The sequence below is a fragment of the Anopheles darlingi genome, chromosome 3, assembly GCF_943734745.1.
Source record: "Anopheles darlingi chromosome 3, idAnoDarlMG_H_01, whole genome shotgun sequence".
Lineage (NCBI taxonomy): Eukaryota > Metazoa > Arthropoda > Insecta > Diptera > Culicidae > Anopheles > Anopheles darlingi.
Genome location: NC_064875.1, coordinates 41,075,191 through 41,092,787, shown reverse-complemented (window position 1 = coordinate 41,092,787; position 17,597 = coordinate 41,075,191). Strand labels below are relative to the sequence as shown.

General features: G+C 49.3%; 1 protein-coding gene across 8 annotated transcripts in view; it reads left to right on the top strand.

Annotated features, from left to right (window-relative positions):
* The window catches only part of LOC125958324 (hornerin), a 96,215-nt gene that overhangs the window by 39,002 nt on the left and 39,616 nt on the right, over positions 1-17,597 (top strand). For all 8 annotated transcript variants that reach the window (XM_049691594.1, XM_049691599.1, XM_049691596.1 and 5 more), the window contains exon 3: positions 1,404-1,477. The gene's annotated coding sequence lies outside the window, so the exon portion shown is untranslated. The remainder of the gene's footprint in view (positions 1-1,403; positions 1,478-17,597) is intronic.

Below are 17,597 nucleotides of genomic sequence, written 5' to 3'. Positions count from 1 at the left end.
GTTCTGATCGTCATACTACTAGTAGCAGCAGATCCTTTCGTTGGTTCCGTGATGTAGCTGGCAGGACGCATGAAAGAGCGGAGGGTGGTAGCGTGAAAAATCGGTTGTTCCGGTCGTTGTTGCGCTTCGCTGGGCAACCAGCCAGCCAGCCAGCCAGCCTTCCCGGGTTCGGGTTTATGCCAAGTGATTTGTTCGCGCGCCTCTCTGGTGGTCAGAATTCCCTCTTCCGGGGGTAACGTTTGATTTGTTTTGCGTCTGTTTCATTGTTTTTAGAGGAAGGAGGGAAAATGGTGAGGTGTGGGTGCTGGAAATCGCGAGCTTTTCCATCTGCGCCAAACGCTTCAAGGTTCCAATTGACCGTGCATCGTCGATTTGTTTCCGATAAACAATTTAGCGATCGGTTCAGTGAGGGGTATGTCTGTTTTCGCGCTCGACAACGACACGCTTTAGAATGGGAACAGGCATTTTTTTACCTCTGTTGGTTATTGTTGGGAGAATATTGATTTGGTTATGGCTTTTTGAATGTATCACTAATGGAATTGTGGATTTTTGTGGTTGCGAACATGAGTTGAAAAAAAAATGGTTTCGTGCATCAGTTTTTTGCGGGGTTGTGATACCCTCATTTGAAACAATTTTAACGGCTAACGGTTGTATCTTTTTCTATAGCTTGACCTAGATATGTGTGTGTTTACACAACTGTAAAGTCGCTATTTGTCTAAATATGTAGAGAATTGAATCTCTTGTATCTTCAGATATTCAAACACGATAAGTAAAGAAGTCACAGCTGCAAGGAGATATTTGAGCAGATTTGTCATCCAAATGGATTAGCAGTTGTTCAAATGGATCGAAATAGCAATACTGGGTAAACCCGGGGAAAAGACCACCTGAACGGAAAAGAGTAATGGTCAGCAATCGTCAGTTCAAATGATGCTCTAGCACATTTTTCTCTTATTTTATATGCAAAAACTGATCATTATTAGAATGTCTGGCGGCTTAATTGACTTCAGTGATGTTAGCTTCCTGTATCTTGGCTTCCTAAGATACACAATTGTTAGAGTTAATACTTGAAATAATGATAACTTTTGTTTGTAGCAATATGGCAGGGGCCTGAATGTAACGAGATAAGAAAAAGTGCAATTGTATATAAGCATTAAGACTACTTCACACAAAAAGAAACAATCCGGACTGTGCGCCGCAAAAAAAAATTTGCTCGGTTCGACGAAGTACCACTGATCAAAAGTAAAAGAGAAGAGATTGTTTAAATAAACAGTGCAGGGCGCCTCACTTTCACGTTCACGCAGCGACGGTTTTTATTGAATGTTATCTAGCTCGAAGTGGTGGTATTTATTGCAACAACTTTATCTAATGTGTTTTTCTTTCGCTCTCCCCCCCATGTTTTACAGATCGATCCTCCCTTCCCGCGCGGCAGCGGCATTAAACGAGATCATCTCGCGCTCTACAAAATACGATTCCCAAAGTAAGTGTTTTTCAATTACCGTTTAAAACCCCCCGGCCCGGGGAACGAGCAGCTTGTTGTGAGAAAAGTTGGTTGTACGATTGCCATCGTGTTATGCGACGGTTTGGTTTTGGAAAGTTTCCCATCCGCGATCTGGGCCTGATGATAAACCGTGTTGTAGCGATAGTAGCCCGACGGTGCCCAGCAGCCGAGAGAGCCAAGAGCTCCGAGAGTTTTTATGATTAATGGACGAAGAGGAAGAGCATTCTTCGTCCGCGGACTTCGCGCCAGGGTGGAGTTTCTGGCGATGGGCTGCCAGCGAACCATTAAGCAATTATTATCAGCTCATTTGTTCGGTTTTCGGAGCAGATTTCGCACGAAATTTTTATGGAGCGCCGTGGGTTTTTTTTTTTTTCGTGTGCTCGGTGTTCCTTCGTTGTGTTGCTCCACTCCCGTGCTGCGTTCTCTTCTTATGGCGTGGTCGCGTGTAGCGTTTATGTGAGGCACACGCCGTCGCCGCCGCCCGCAGCTGCGCATTTTTCATTTTCACCCCGAACGGGCCTCGCGTTCTCGCCTCGGTTAGGCGATGTTTGGCGATCCTTATTGTGCCACCACGATGATGTTGCTTTAGCGAGAAGGTGAAAACGAGCAGAGATAACATTATAATCCAATTAATCACAACCCCTCTTTATAGCAAAAATCCGAGATCCGAGCGCGAGGGTGAAATGCTGTATCTAGAGTGTGTGTTTGTGTGAGAAAGCGAGAGCTAAGAAACGGAAAAAAACATTATCCCCTGCTCGAATAGCATCGAGAAAATCAATACATCCGCCGACGACAACGACGACGACAACGACACCTCGTCGTAGAGACCGTACGGTGTCGTTCGCCGAGCGGAGGACGGTGAACTCGTTGGCCCGTAAAATATGCGGCGCTTCGCGACACACTAATTGGGCACTCTTCTGCTGCCCAATCCGGGGGGAGTCGCGGCGACCCTGAGCATGACTAATGAACAAGGTGAACGACGAAAGCGCGACCAGCGGAAAAGTGGGTGAATGATTTTCTTTCCCCGGGGTTTCTCCGTTCGCCGCACTCCACTCGCCGGTCGATCGGTCGGTTGGTCGGTTGGAGTGGCTAAAAAGTTTTTGGAGACGCGCGCATCATTTTTCTGCACCATCATCTTCGCTAGCGTAGTGTGTGTTTGTCGTTAAACACAGTCACGAAGCAAAAAGTCACAAGCAAAAGCCCCGACACCCCCAGTAAATGCGGACGGAAAATGGGATGGATGGATAGAGACGACAGCCGAGACTCCTCAGCGAGGAGCGCGATACAGTTGTCAACGGTGTGTCACAATAACAAACAATCGTAATATCAATAAACGGGAAACAGATAAAACACAAATAACAACAGCCGAGAGAAAGGACGAGAGGAGAGGAGAGAGAGGGTCGTCGGATATGATGCATTAATCCGCGAGAATACTTCTCCTCCTTCTGCGCGCTGCGCTGGCTCGAGCTCTCTAGCTCGAGTTACCCTCGAGGAGAGATCTTATTTATTTATGTCGCCAACAATTCCAACGGCGGCAACGGCCGGGGGAGACTCTTCCTAACGGCCGCAACGACCGACCGACGGCGACGGCGGCGGCGGCCTGGCTCTGAATACTATTTTTATTCCTTCGTTTTGTGTCTTCCTCCTCCGTCCATTTCTTCATTCCATCGCCGCGCTCTGTTGTGCCAATGGTGCGGTGTGTATGTTGTGTTGTTCAGCAGAGCACACGTTGGTCCCTTCGAGTTGGTCTAGCTAGCGTTTTTTTTTCCTTTCTCTTCTCTTCTCTCTCTCTGCTCTCTTCGCTGTCAAACACCGCGAATCTTGCTGATCAGCTCCACAACGAACGTCGGCAACAGAGTCGAGTCGGCTGGGCGGGTGCGCGCTTGAAGTGGAACTGTGAAAGGCGCAGAGAACGCCGCGGCCACGGTCAGGGCGCGAGCGGCGAGCGAAGAAAGAAGTCATAACATCTGTGTGTCGCTCTATTATTCTCGTCGTTGCTTCGCATCGTGTGCGCGCGTTCCACTTCACAGGCAGCAAAGCTTGGTCTCCCCTCCCCCCGGGTGGGGAAGGGCATGATGGAGGAGGTCCCGAGGATCTTCTTGACGGTGGTGGCATCCCACAAGTGTCGAGTTCTCCACCACCACACAACAGTAGTAGCAGAAGTAGCTTAGCAGCAGCAGCAGCAGCCATTACTTACGGTGGCCGCGTGCGCCTTTTTTGTGGCACTTTGCGCGCGGTGGTGTGAAGCGTTGAGGGGTCGAAAAGCAATGATATTCCTCCCTTTGCAAGCGTTCTCGCACTGTGAGGAGTCGTTCTCGTCGTAGACCAGCCAAGAGGTGGGGTGGGTGTGTGCTAATCGTGCGCGGGAACAATATTATGTTAAATTGTCATGAAATTATGAGATTAGCAGCAACGAAATGGAAAAGAATCTAGAACCGGGAAGGGGTGGTGGAGGAGTGCCAAGGAGGGGTGGCGATATGGAGTAACGCGCCTCTCGGCTTGAGAGAGAGATCTCGGTGCCCGTTAACAACTTGAGTAGCGAGAAGTTTATGGTCGTGGTGTTTGTGGTTCGGAGAAGAGCCTCTGTAGAGAACGGTATGATGAAGCACGTTATAGAGCCTTTACGTTGCTTTACGATTCATCGTATTCTTCTACGTCAAGAGTAGTCCAGTCACACTTGAGTATACTTTTTTTGTTTTTTTTTAGTGTGAATCTTTTGCGCCGTCGCATAATGCAGTTGAACTAATGTACTGAACTGAAAGTTCTTTTTTTCATGCTACTCTTCATGAGTATTCTACTTTCATTATTCTTTCGGAATGTGTTCTAGAGCATGATTGAAAAATAGATTGTTAATTCTACGTTATATCTTCTCATAAAACTTATTATGTTACTTTATGTTCAAAAGCAGTACGCTCCTAAAGAGCTATCTTTTGCAGGACTCCCTTTTTTGGGTCTGATTAAACTTTTCCAAACCTTTGAAATCCTACAACTATGACTGTTGTGGAACTCGAACGTTATTTCAATCGGATTTGATTTACCTATTGGATATGAACTACTCGAACATGTCTTCGAGCAATTATTGCAATAAAAAAATGACTGTACTTTTTGTTCTTAAACTATGATGCTCCCCATAAAAAAGAGATTGCTAGAACAAACAATTTCTCCACATTTGATGAGATTAACATAAGTTCAGATTCTACTTATGACTTACATGACCAACTTTTCTATCATCTCCGTGTGTTGGAGAGACCAAATTAAGTTTTTATGATGCTTGCCACCCTACTTCCAATGCATTCGCAACGTGCTTTGTGCATCTTCGTCGTGTCTGGTTCGTCGTGACCACCAACTGTCGCATGGTGGCGTCGACATAAATTGTTCCACAAAGTTGTCCGGCAAACGGTGTTAGTTGGTGTTGGTAGCTGTAGCAGCTTGCTCGATTCGTTTTGAATTATTTATCGATCGCCAAAAATGTGCGTCAACTCCACTACCGCCCTCTCTCGGTTGAGTCTTCTTGTCAATTGCTCTTGCAACTTGTCTACAAACAACACTACTTTCAGAGGCGAATGCAGGAGAAGTTCGGTCCTGCTTTTGTGGGATATCCAGAAGTCGCGAACATCGGTAAAAGTGTACGTCCGTTTTGCGTTTGCAAAGTCGCGAGTAAAACTCTGGAGTAGTAGTTTCTCTGACGCATAGGCAAGAGAGAAGCAGCGTCGGCAAGTTAAGTCGGTGCCTCGCGGAACCTCACGGACTGTACTCATACCACAGCAGCAACAACAGTGGCATCAGTAGCAGCAGTAGCCTTCTTTGGATGCCCCAAGAACCTTGGGATATTAATATGGTTATTTCCATTTTGCTTTTCGTCGGATTCGTCGTTCCTTCTACATTTCTCCCGTCGGTCGATCGGGCGTCGGTCCTTCATGGACCATGCTGGTCTCGACCTTCAACTTTCCAAGGCAACTGATGTTTTTTTTTTCCTGCAGCAAGTCAGTCAGTCCACCACACAACCACTACTGGGCACGGGGATGTTGCAATTTTCCTCCCGTCCCGTCGGTTTGCCCGGCCAAAGAGAAGGTTCCATCATTCCTCGAGGGCGCAAAAAAGACTAGGGAGCTCCCTGGCAGCACTCCTCTCGTCGCTGGTAGCTATGTGGCGTTCGATGAAAGGCGTCCGTCGTCGATGAAAGCTAAATGACGACGGCGCGACGTAAGCCCTCCACGTTACGACGATCTCTCTGGCCCCGAGTGAAAAGAAATTGCTGCAAACATATTTGCTGGACACCACCACCACCGACGGGTGAGGAGTAAGATTTTTCATCTCTCCAAGACCCTCGACAACACTCCCGACGACGACGACGGTCGACGTCTGGTTACCGGTAGCCACCGATTGCCTGTGGATAATGGATTGAATGCTTGCAGAGGGTGACGCCAGCGGCTGCCTTTCCGTCCGAACTCTCCACTGCGCGCTGTACCGTGGACCCTTGATAGCTCGACCGTGCTCGGGTTGCTCTAGCTACTACTAGCGTAGACATCATCATCGTTCATGGTCTCGAGGGCGGAAAATGCTGCTCGGCAGCACAAGATTATGACGATTTGCTCTCTTTCGGTGTATTACAAATTCCTTTCGCCAAGGGCACCCGGCGCAACCGTCTTCTGCAAGAAGAACAAGAAGATGGTGGTGAACGCGGTGGTGAACGCGGTGGTGAACGCGGTGGTCCATCCAACCGCCATCTCCGTTTTGCTGTTTCCTTCTGTGCTGTGGTGCTGGCGAGGGAGTCCCGGGGATCTGCTGTGTGCTGCGTTACACGCTCCACGGAACATCCAACAGTCAGTCGGTCTTTTCAGAGCTTCTTCACTATTAACTGGAACTTCACGGTGTGTTGAGAGAAAGAGAGACAGAAAGCGAGCAACCGTTTTCGTTCTCTCTGCTACACACCTCCAACAGAGCCAGACTCTGGTGTGTAAATCCCTGTAGAAGTCCCTGAAGTGAAGCTCTCCCTGAAGGGCTGAAGCTTCCTCCTCCTTCTACCGATACACACCTTCTAGGGGGAGGGCGTCAGGTTTCATTTAAAAAAACGCTCTGGCATCTTCTCATGTTCTCGCCCTCCTCCGCTCATGAGATGCGTCTTGTCGACACGGTGTTTTCGGCGGCGATATCGATTCCACCGGACCGCCATCGTGGGTGGCGTGGGCGGCGATTTGATTGCCGTTGGGATCGTCGTTTGGTTCCGGCCAAAAGCGTCGTCGTCCCTATGGTATGCTTATCCGAGTAGTTGGATTATTGTATCGTATCGATGGTTGGATGGATGGATGGATGGATCGGTGGATGATGGATACTGCCAATAAACAATCCGAAAACCCTTGCTGCGCGTGCGTTCAAGCTCTGCTCCCCTATGAAATGATCACAATGAAGTCCATGGACACAGATAATAAATACCATCGGCATGTCGCCCAGTAACCGTTTGTTGATTAACGCCACATGAAGCCGAGGGTGGGTGCCTAAGGTGGTAATCCATTCCACCTCCTGTTGCAACGATGCACAGCAGCAGCCAATATCAGATAGGGAAGGGAGAGAGAGAGAGAGAGGAGGCCCCCTTTAACTAATGATGATGGGCGAATGGTGCCGGATGATGAGCCGGAGTCGTTCGTGTTCGGACACAGGGGTTCGGACCGTTTGGGAGTGACCGGCACGCAGAGCAGTGTGCGTGTGTGTGCTGTGCTCCCTCAGGTGTGAAATGGTCCATTCCTGCTCGGGATCAAATCAAAACATCAACCCCATGACAAGACAAGAGCTCTTCCGCACCGGTTTGTGTTGATTGCTCTGGATTGTGGGGAGTACTGTTATCCAAACTGCGCGAACCACACCCTCCGGACACTCCGGCTCAGGGGGTTCCGGAATGTCGGACAAACTCCCGGCCCGGCCCGGTCCTCGGGTTTGGCGTTGGCGTCTGCGTCCGAATGCATATGCCACTCATCGCACCCGGCAGCATATGATGCCCCGGTATGTCAGAGTTCAATCGCCAATCTACTTATTAGCATACCACCCACCACCCCCACCACCACCGAGCACTTGCGTTTTGCGTTGCTTGTGCTGGAAGGGGGTGGTGTGCGCTAGTTGGGAAAATCTGTTTCTGTTGGTCGTTGGTTCGCAATTTGAATATTTGCGCTCTAATGAAATTTAAATCCAATTGAGTTATACACCGCCGTCGGTCGCCACCGCGCACTTGACATTTCGAGGGGTACGTCCGTCCGGTAGCTGCTGCTGCTGCTGCTGTTGGTGCTCGTGTGCCCCACGGACACGGTCGGTGTGTAAGAGAGCATGACGATGTGCCCTGCCAAAGGCGGCCACACACAAAGTGGAGAGAGATTTAAGCGAGAGTGACAGAGGAGAGGAGCAAAGAGACAGCTCTGTAGAGTCGTCGTCGCCCCTCGGTTTCGGTTGCTGGTGCTGATTATGCATTCATGGCATAATCCATGGTTTCCACTTTCCACAGCATTAGTTACTTGGGTGGCTGGCTGGCTGGCTAGACTTGGCTGCTACCCCGGGAATGTTGTCCATTTGCTGGAGATTTAGTTGGATTCCTCTTTTTTTGCCGCTAGAGGGCGCACTCTACCGCTCCTCCGGTAGTTGTTGGAGAGAAGAGAGAGAGAGAGAGTATCGCCACAGAACGTCCGACAACATGATGATATTGGTCCCCCGGTTTGGGGCGTACATGGCCGTGACAGGATATGGGGATAGGCGAGCTACAGTACAGCAGATAGATAAAGTCATAAGACGAGAGCAGCGCACACTTTGTCCGGGACACAATAGGAGGTTGAGTTGGAATGCTGAAACGATTCACTCACTCACGTACCAGCCGAAGAGAGATAGAGAGTGGGGTGCGAGTATGCTATGTCAGCATCATTCAGCATTCGGGATTCTCCTAACCATCGGCATATGCAGACAGTCATGATGATTACCACGATGGTGATGATGATGATGAAGGTGATGTCCGAGAGGATGTGAGGAGGAGGAGGAGGTTCCTTACCTATTCCGCCAAGTGGCTCAACACTCCGTCCGATCCACCAATGTTGTACCATTTGGGAGTCGTTTGTGAGCAAACGACGAATGTGCTGCAGATTCGCGGTGTAGTTGTTGGGTGTAGGACATTTGCATCTAGATAGCTTGATCAGGTGAAGCGTAAATTGGACGCGGTTGGTGCTACCGTTTTCGGGCTCGGGGGCTCGGTTTCTTTCGTCTCGTCTGTCTGGGACTGATGTTTGGTTGGTCTCCCGTTTGTGGTGGGATTCGTTGAATCGCGAACGATTGAATGGGCTTTGTATTGGACGTTGTGCGACTACATCAGGCTTCTGCAAGAAGGCAAACTCGTTTCGAGTTAGTGTGGTATGAAAATTTATCGACTTAACGTTTTTGGGATCTGTTTCAAACAGTTATATTGGCAGAAATAAATAACAACTGTTTGCCATTCATTCCGTATACAACGTGATCACTTTCTCTTATACATCACAACCGATTTGAAAAAGTTAAAGACCCTAGAGCATCGTGCCATGGTCAATACAATGCTCAAATCTTTGTTAACTTCTGTTGTTCCATTTTTCATATTACAATTCCAAACAATATTCCAGCCTTGCTTTATTTACTATGGAAATTTAAAAATATCACCTGAATTACTTAAATGCGATGATTGCTTCAAAACGCAGATAAAAGTGAACCATTTTTCTAGGTATTCAAGTTCTATTTGAATAAAATACTAGCTAGATTGGAAACCAATCAGAGCGCTGTAGTTGTTGAGTATTTGAACATGAACTATTTTACTATAAATAAAAGTTTTGTTTTACAGAATCGCAAACAAGCGTTAAATCTTCTTGTACTTTATATGATCAAATAATGATCATGAATGTTTGCCAATGTTAAAATTGAGTTCATAAAAGTTACATCTGTATATGTAACATGTGTTCAAATTTGTTAATAATAAAAAACTGATTTTTTGCGTATCATGCTATATTTTGATTAAAACGCATTTCATGAATTAAAATAGAGTGGTTAAGCTCGGCTCTTTTCACCATATATTTCCAAACAGTCGTTAGTTACCTAATCAAATTCGGTCTTAAAAGCAGACCAGTCGCACATAATTCCTGCCTTAAAAAACAGCACAACAAAAGGAACACGTTTTAATGATGCATGATAGTATAATTCACCTGCCATGTTCTACAAGTTGGTTGCTCTTTCATGATCTGTGGACTCGGTTCATGCCGGCCAATGTTATGTTTCATTTAATAATTGCTGGTTTGTTTGGTGACAACACAAATCCCTCCCCAGAAGCCTTTTGGGGTGTGGATCCGAAAGCTACTTAATGATGCATTTGTACTGGCTTCGCTCCCTATCCAGGACAAAAGCTCACCATCACGCCTGCGCCCCCCGTACCCTTTGACCTGCCTCCATGTGTGGCGAGAAAAAAAACTGACCAGAGGGCTGACCAAACGTTGGCACCATCGCTGAAGCACCATCGGGTTAAGCTGCAATCGATAAAGTCTTTTTTAAAACAGCAGCAGCAGCTCATAAACATCAGTAACTCAGGTGATGATGGTGTAGGAGACGGCGACGGTGAGAGGTGAGGTGGTGGTGAGCTGAGCATTAAGCACTTCATCTCTTTAACCTTTGGCACACCGCCAGCCAGCCAGCCAGCTCCACGCGCCACACCAGGTGTGAGGAGGGCAACAGCAGCAGCAGCAACCTGCACGGAGGTGCCGGCCGGTGTTAAGCTCTTGCCACAGCTAATCATTACCAGCAGCAGCATACTTTGCGCCGATGAAGAAGGAGGAGGAGCAGTCAGCATAGTACACCAAGAGTGTTACGGAATGTGGCGAATGAGGAATGCAGCAGATTATGAACCCTGGCGTGCCTGCCAGCGAGCCGCAAGCCCCGAGTGAAAACCTCGGTGGTGTCTTCGGTGTGAAGCGCTTATCGTCGTCGTCGTCGTCGTTGTCGACTCGAGCAAAGTGGGGAGGAGGCTAAGGTGTGGTGCTCTGTTGCCAAACACATAACGAGCAGAAAAGACACATCGGATTTACCAGAAGCTTAAGTTGTTTTCGAGGATTTTCTTCTGTCTCTCCACCCTCACACACATTGCACGCTCCGCTTCTTCCGCTTAACCGATTCGTTTCAATTGCCCGGTACTGGGAGCTCGGTTTTGTTGCAACCTGACCCCGTGCCCCCCGACCACGGTGGCCTCTGGTATCTCTGGCCTGACCGACCTCTCCAACACTACGACTCCTGTAGAAAGCCTGACCAATTTGTGGGGACACAAAAGGTGGAGAGAAAGAGAGAGAGTGAAAGATGGTGTCGGTTTCTCGTGCCTCTGGGGTTGGCTGCCACCACCCCACAGCTCGTAAGATTAAAATCGTGTCCCCAACCTCTCGGCACAAAACAAAAAAATACAGAAAACCTCTCGCCAGCAGAAGCAGCACCAAGCATTGCAATATTGTGCCTGGTGTGTCCATTCGACGACTGTCCGTGCGTGTGTGTGTGTGCGGTAAGGTTTCACTTTACACAAGTTCACACAGGCTTAGGGGACACGCAGTGGGTGGTGGTAATGTTGCTGCTGTTGCTGCTAGCATGGACATGGTATGTTGTATTGCACATTGCTACGGTTTTCCGGATTGGCGGCGGCAGCAAGGCAGTAATACAATGTTCTTGGCCTGTTTCTCTCTCTCCCTCTCTTTTTCTACCTCTCTCCATCTTACTAGTGTCGTACGTGAACATATGTAGCAGCGTTGTTGAGCTCCAGGTCGGTCCTTTCGACCTTCGCGTCCTCCTCAATGACTCATAGTTCGGCGCAGTGGAGTGGGTGTTGTGGTGGTGGAGGAAAAACTTAATTCCTTTGGCGCGGTCGCACTCGCGCTCGCACGCTGCACCAACCAATCCCGTTTGAGTGACATCGTGTCTTGGCTTCAACTTTCGTTTTGCGGCTCCTTATGCCCCATGGCTGGCTGTCACGCGTGTAAATGAGATAATGGAAAAGTTTACGATGGCAAGTGCACGCGTAACAGCGCAGAGGAGCCGTGTACCTTTGCGCGTTTTCCGCATTTCTTCGCTTTTCCTTAAGCCTCTGAAGCTCCATTTGTCTCGCTAGATCCTCACTCTGAGCTCTTGTGTGCTGTGTGTCGAGTCGAGTGTGTGTGTTTGTGTGTGTCTAAAGCTCCAATCTGTTCACCGGATCACACTCCTGCTCCTTGTCTGCTCGGTATATTTGTCAGCTTTTTAGCACCTCACAGTATGTGTGTGTGTGTGTCCTTGTAGCGCCCGGTCTGGTGACAACCGCGGCGGAACACACTTAGGTTTTCCCCCTCACTTCCGCTCGCACTTTCGTGGGTCCACCAATGCAAGATCTCTCATTTACCATTTTATGATTTTATGTTGCCAACCTCATGCGCTCGTCTACGCGGCCGTCGTCGTCGTCGTCGAAAGAGGGCCCCTCCAGGGCCATTTATGAACCAAATAAACATCAACAAATTGGTTTTCTGCGCGCTGCTGCTGGGGGACCGAAAAGTAAATTAAATAAACTTTATGGCAACCGATCTCTTTCTCGCCTCTCCAGCCAGCCAGGTGGTAGGGGTCTATATCTGGTCGCAGGCAGGTTAATGTGTTTCGCACTGTCACCGGCCACAGCAGGTAGGTTGGTGTGTGTTCGGTTTGGCACCTTGTGCTCGCCACGATTTGCATTTTACTCCTTTATGGTTATGGGTGGTAAAGCTCTCTCTCACTCTCTGTGTGACTGTGGCTGGCAACCACTCTGTGGCAGCTCGGGGTTTTTCAGTCGCCATTTCGGTTCGGGTAAACGTCAACGCCTTAGCGTCTCTCTGGACCTTGGCTTGGGTTGGCTGCGGTAACCGATTTCGAACACGATTGCCAGTAAACAGTCGTTTATTTGATTGGATTGCTGAAAGGAGAAGGTATCGATGGTAATGTGTGGGTTCTCTCTTTGTGCTGCTGGTGTATTCCGGTAATACACCACAGATTTATCGGTTTCGACCATGATGGTACAGTAACTGGCATAAGTAAAAGTCCAGCTCCGAATTTGATCGATCGATCGGAATGTGAGGTCGAAACTTGTGATCAAAAAGGATTGTATCCCTTTTAAGTATTTTTTTTTTCTATCCAACAAGACTACGGTCTTAAAAAATTCGCTAAACTAATTGTATTTTTTCTAAAATTGTACATTTTTTTCGAATTGCCTTTCAATGCGTGGAATTAAAACCGATTGACAATTTATGGGCAATTTACAGAATCGATAATAGATGGATTTTCACTCATGTCGGTCACTGTAAAGAGAACATGAAAATCCGATTGTCCTGTTCCTGCAAATGGAGCAAATGTGAATCGTGAACAACAACTCGCTATTGTTGTTATAAGCAACATGATCACCGATGCTACACCAAATTCCAGTTGGTCCTGTGAAGAGAACGAGGAGTGTTTTGTACAATCCAGCAACCTACCCAAACCGCAGCACCAACCCTTTCGAACTTACCAGTTACAACACACACACACATCGGTACAGCACCTGGCAGAGATACTTTTGGAAACGTAATCCGCGAGTTTTCCGCGAGCAACTCGACCGAAAAGTGTCGCTCGATCCCTCTAGCCACCAAGCCACAGTCAACCAACTCAAAATGGTGGTTTGTACTGTGGATTGAGAGACGTACGCTGCACGCAAGCAAGCAAGAAAGGAAGGAAGCAAGAGCTAAGCAAACATCACTCAACCATAATCCGCTTGCACATGACAACACGGGACAACGGAGCGGAAATATCGTAGCTAACGGTTGTGGTGGTCCCCTCGGCGGAAACGATTGTCGATTCTCTCCGTTCGTGAAACAATCCACATTCTTCTGCACATCCCCCCCCCCCCCCCCCCCCCCCGGATATTGTGCATGGGGAGGTTGCGTGTTGCGTGTTCATTTTCGAGCGCTGTTCCATCCAAAGCCACTGCTCCTGCTGGTGCTCTCTTACCCAGGACCTACTCTCGATGTTGGTGATCCTTGACAACACCACATTGGTCCTTGACGTTGTTGCTGCTGCTGCTGCTGCTGGTTGTCGATGGATGGATGGAAAAGTTTTGGTTTTTCCATTCCCCGGAAAAACGCCACATAAGGCTCTCGACATGCAGCGCTCTGAGCCGTGTGCTGTCTCCTAATGCCGCGTGATTGAGGTAACGTTTGTCGAACTTCTTCATCGTCGTCGTCGTCCGTCGTCGTACGTGCTGCTGCTGCTGCCGGCAGTCGAGTTGAGACGACGGAAGTTGGAAAAACTATTCACACCGGAGATGATATATCCAGCGTTTCCCGTTGCTCCGGGTGACGTGCAATCGAGCGAGCCAAGGACACATACGCACATACACACACACCACGAGGGATAAAATACACATGAGGTTGGTGGTCGTCGTAGAAGGGGAAGAAAATTCCCCGATGTGCACCTGCATTTTCCGGTGTTCCGGTGTGACGACGAAGAGTAAGAAGAAGAGCAGGGAATGGAGGATGATGGCACGTAACTTCGCCGTGTACGTGTACGTGTGTGTGTCTGTGTGTTGCGATGGTGATCCAGTTCAGCAGCCACACAGTGACAGAGCCACACAGGTTGAGCAATCCTCCTCCTCTAGCAGCTTGGTCCGTCCTTTCTCTCTCTTCAATCCGGGCTTAGCATCCACGATGAACGCGTCCCCCGGATAGATGGATGCGAAACCGCCGGTCGCGAGGATCATGGCGTGGTGTGGTAGCCAAGAAGAAGGATCACTTGCTACGCGATGATACCCCCCGGTAGCGGCCTCACGGTTTTCCGTTTTGCTCCATCTCTCGATGTCAACGAGAGTTTTCCGTGCGCTGTCCGTGCTCGAGCGAAGCCATGCCCCGGATTCCGGAGCATGAGTAGAGTAGTAAAGTGTACCGAGGTAGGTGGCGTACGTTTTCCCCACCCCTAAGCTGCGCTGGTGGGTGTATTACGGAAACGAGATTTTATCGTGCTCTGTCGTTCGTGGTGCTGGAGGAGGAGCAGGAGACACTAGCATCTTCTCGTCGCGGCGCGGTTTCTTGTTGCCAGCCGATGGCCATAGAGCGTCGAGTACACTTCCGTTGCCGTGGATGCCGGAATTTTCCTCCGTTCGTTCCACCATTCCCGTACCGGTTGGCTTCGGTTGGCACTTCATCGCATTCATTTTGGTTGGTTCCTTTCCAACTCACGAGGTGGCATCATACCATCACCACCACCACCACAGAGCCGTGTGGAGAGTGAGAGAGGACAGGTTGATGAGAGCTTAAATTGCTATCGACAGCAGCGACGTGTCTGCTCTGCTGCTACTCGTCGTTCTCGTCGTCCTCGTCGTCGTCCTGGTGGTGGCCGGCATCAATAGCAAACGGATTAACTGCCTTTCTGCGAAACTCTTCTCGAGCATCTCTCTTTCCAGCCCGCCGTGTCCCTCTGGGCGGGTGCTCGATGCTCGATGCTGGAAAATGTTCCAACCAGAGACCTGGGACTGGACCTGGACCTGGAAATGGGAAAGCATCATCCTCTCTTTTAATCGAAAAGCAAAACTTTCGGGAACCGATTGTGGATGAGGAATAGCGACGAGAGCAACAGCAAAAAAAAAGAACACAAAAAAAAGGACAAATGGACAACGTGAAGGAATTGGAAATGGGATTTCCTGGATTTATCCCGGGCGACCGGACAACCCCGATCGATCGACCGACCGGTCGGGTAGCATCGAGATTCCGGAGCACATATTCCCCCAGGAAAATGTTCCACTTCTCGAGGACTCTATCAAGAGTAGTAGCGCCCCCCCCCCCCCCCCCCCCCCCCCGTAGCAGTGGACAATCATTCACTTCCGCTCAGTTGGGGGCGGTAGGTAAAGTTCTTGTCCAGTCAAAAAGGGAAGGGGTGCAGTAATGGGTGGGGGAAGTGATGCGTTGTGGTGAATTGGGGACCCTTCAATGAACCTACAGCGTATTGCGAGTTGATGATTCCCATTTCCGGCAACATTCCATTCCTGGCAAGAAGAGGGCTTGATGGTTGCATTTCCAGCTTCCAGATTGAAAATGTACTAGCCAGATCAAATATTCATATTGTCGGCTCTTCAAATCGGTTCGCTCCAAATGATGGGGCCACCGGTCGGAGAGGAGGGGGTCCCGGTGCCCGCTGGTCAGAGATTGCGGGAATACATTTCACAAAATCTCAGTTTGGCATATTGGAGTGGTGGGTGGTGCTAGTAAAGCAACATTCCCCGGATCATAAACATGATGCTGCTGGCTTTGCGGATGCATAAACCCCATCCCCAACCCAAACCAACCACAACGACGGTCCCAATCGACTCGACGGTTGCCATTTTGTTGAATATTCAATTGGACTCTCCACAGCATTCCCCGGCATCAGCCGCCAGAGCCCCTCTGCGTTTGATTTCCCGGTGTCCGATTGGCATCCTTTCACCGTTTTCAGTCCAACAGCACGCGCAGCAGTAGCAGCACCAGCAGCAGCGCATGGTTATTACATTAAACCCATTCACACTCTTCTCCCTTCCATTTGCTTCTCGATCAAAACAAAGCGAGCGAAACATTTCGAAGCACACAAACACACACACACACACGCCGAGTGGCTGTTGGCCCCGACTAATCAATAATTTAACGGCCATTAATTTCTTTTCATAGCGCGCAGCTCGATGTCCGATGAGGGATCGGACTTGAAAGAGAGAGAAGGTGCCTTGGCCCCGGTTGGTGGCAGTAAATTGAATGTTTGCGCTGACACAAATTGAGAGCCGTCCTCCCCTCGCCACCACCGACCGTACATATGGTGGTGGTGTTGTGCGCAGCATATTCGATCCTCACTTTTCCTTCCTCGCCCCGACACCATCAGAATCAGAATCTGTCCGTCTCTGGCTGGTACTGGTGGCGATGTGGTTGGTGTACGGTGTTCTGATTCTCGGTTCTCCCAGCCTTTGGTCCAATTTCGGACACGGTGGTACGCGTACGCCGTGCAGGTGAAACTAATTTAATTTGTACAAAATAACATCGTTACCAGTGCCGGCGGCGACGGCGGGTGTGTCGATGGTGCACGGAATATACTACAGGCTCTCTGTACTATCAGGACCTGCGACTGCGGACGTGGATCTAGGATTTTTCGGGGGTTATGTATCGGGATATGGGGCTACCCCAGCAATTGTCGACTTGACTATTTGACGACACACAGCACACACGAGGGGCGGCGGCTATCATCTCGCCGTTGTCGCGCACCTCCGATGGGCATGAAATCGGTGAAAAAACAACGGGGAACTGTCGTTCGCAGCATTTGTGTCGACCACCACCACCCGGTGGCGGGCGCGGTCACATTCTGTCTGTTCTCGGTTTTTTTTCTCTTGGTACCCGGCACCGGGGCATGGAAGGAGTGTGCCTGACTGGCTGGTAGTTGGTGGCGCCAAGAGTGTCATAACAAACCGAACGAGAGAGATGCTACACCCAGTGGCCAATGAAGTGCCAACGCCAATTCCCTCCGTTGTGTCATTTAATAAAATTGTCAAAACTTGCTGACGTTTGCGCGTATCTATATGTGCGTGTGTTTGTGTGTGCACGTTTGTGACAGATGGTAGTGACTGCTACTACTGCTACTGGTGCTGTTGTGGCGCACCCCATTTTATCCTCAACTGGAACTGGACGAAAAACGACGACCGCACTGCCGGTGGTGCTGCACGACTAAAAAGTTTCGGAAGTTGACCTTTCGAGTCGGGTTAGGACACGTCCTAGTAGTCGATTCCTTCGTCCACGGGCGCCGCACACAAACAGGACACTGCCGTGCGAATTTGGTTTATTCAGTTGTCTCTCTGTGTGTGAGTGTGTACTATGGCGGCTAGCTCGAAAGGTTTGCTGATTCCTGTCACTTGCTCTACTAACTACTCCGGGATATTCATAGGACGACACACACACACAGCTTTTTTGACGGATAGCGGTGTGTGTTTTGAGTGGATGATTTCATTTGCGAAAAGTTTGCGAGAGCCACTCAGTTAAAAGGGGGGAGCGAATACATTTATTTGACAACCGAACTACTGACGGATGGATCACAGTGATTGAAT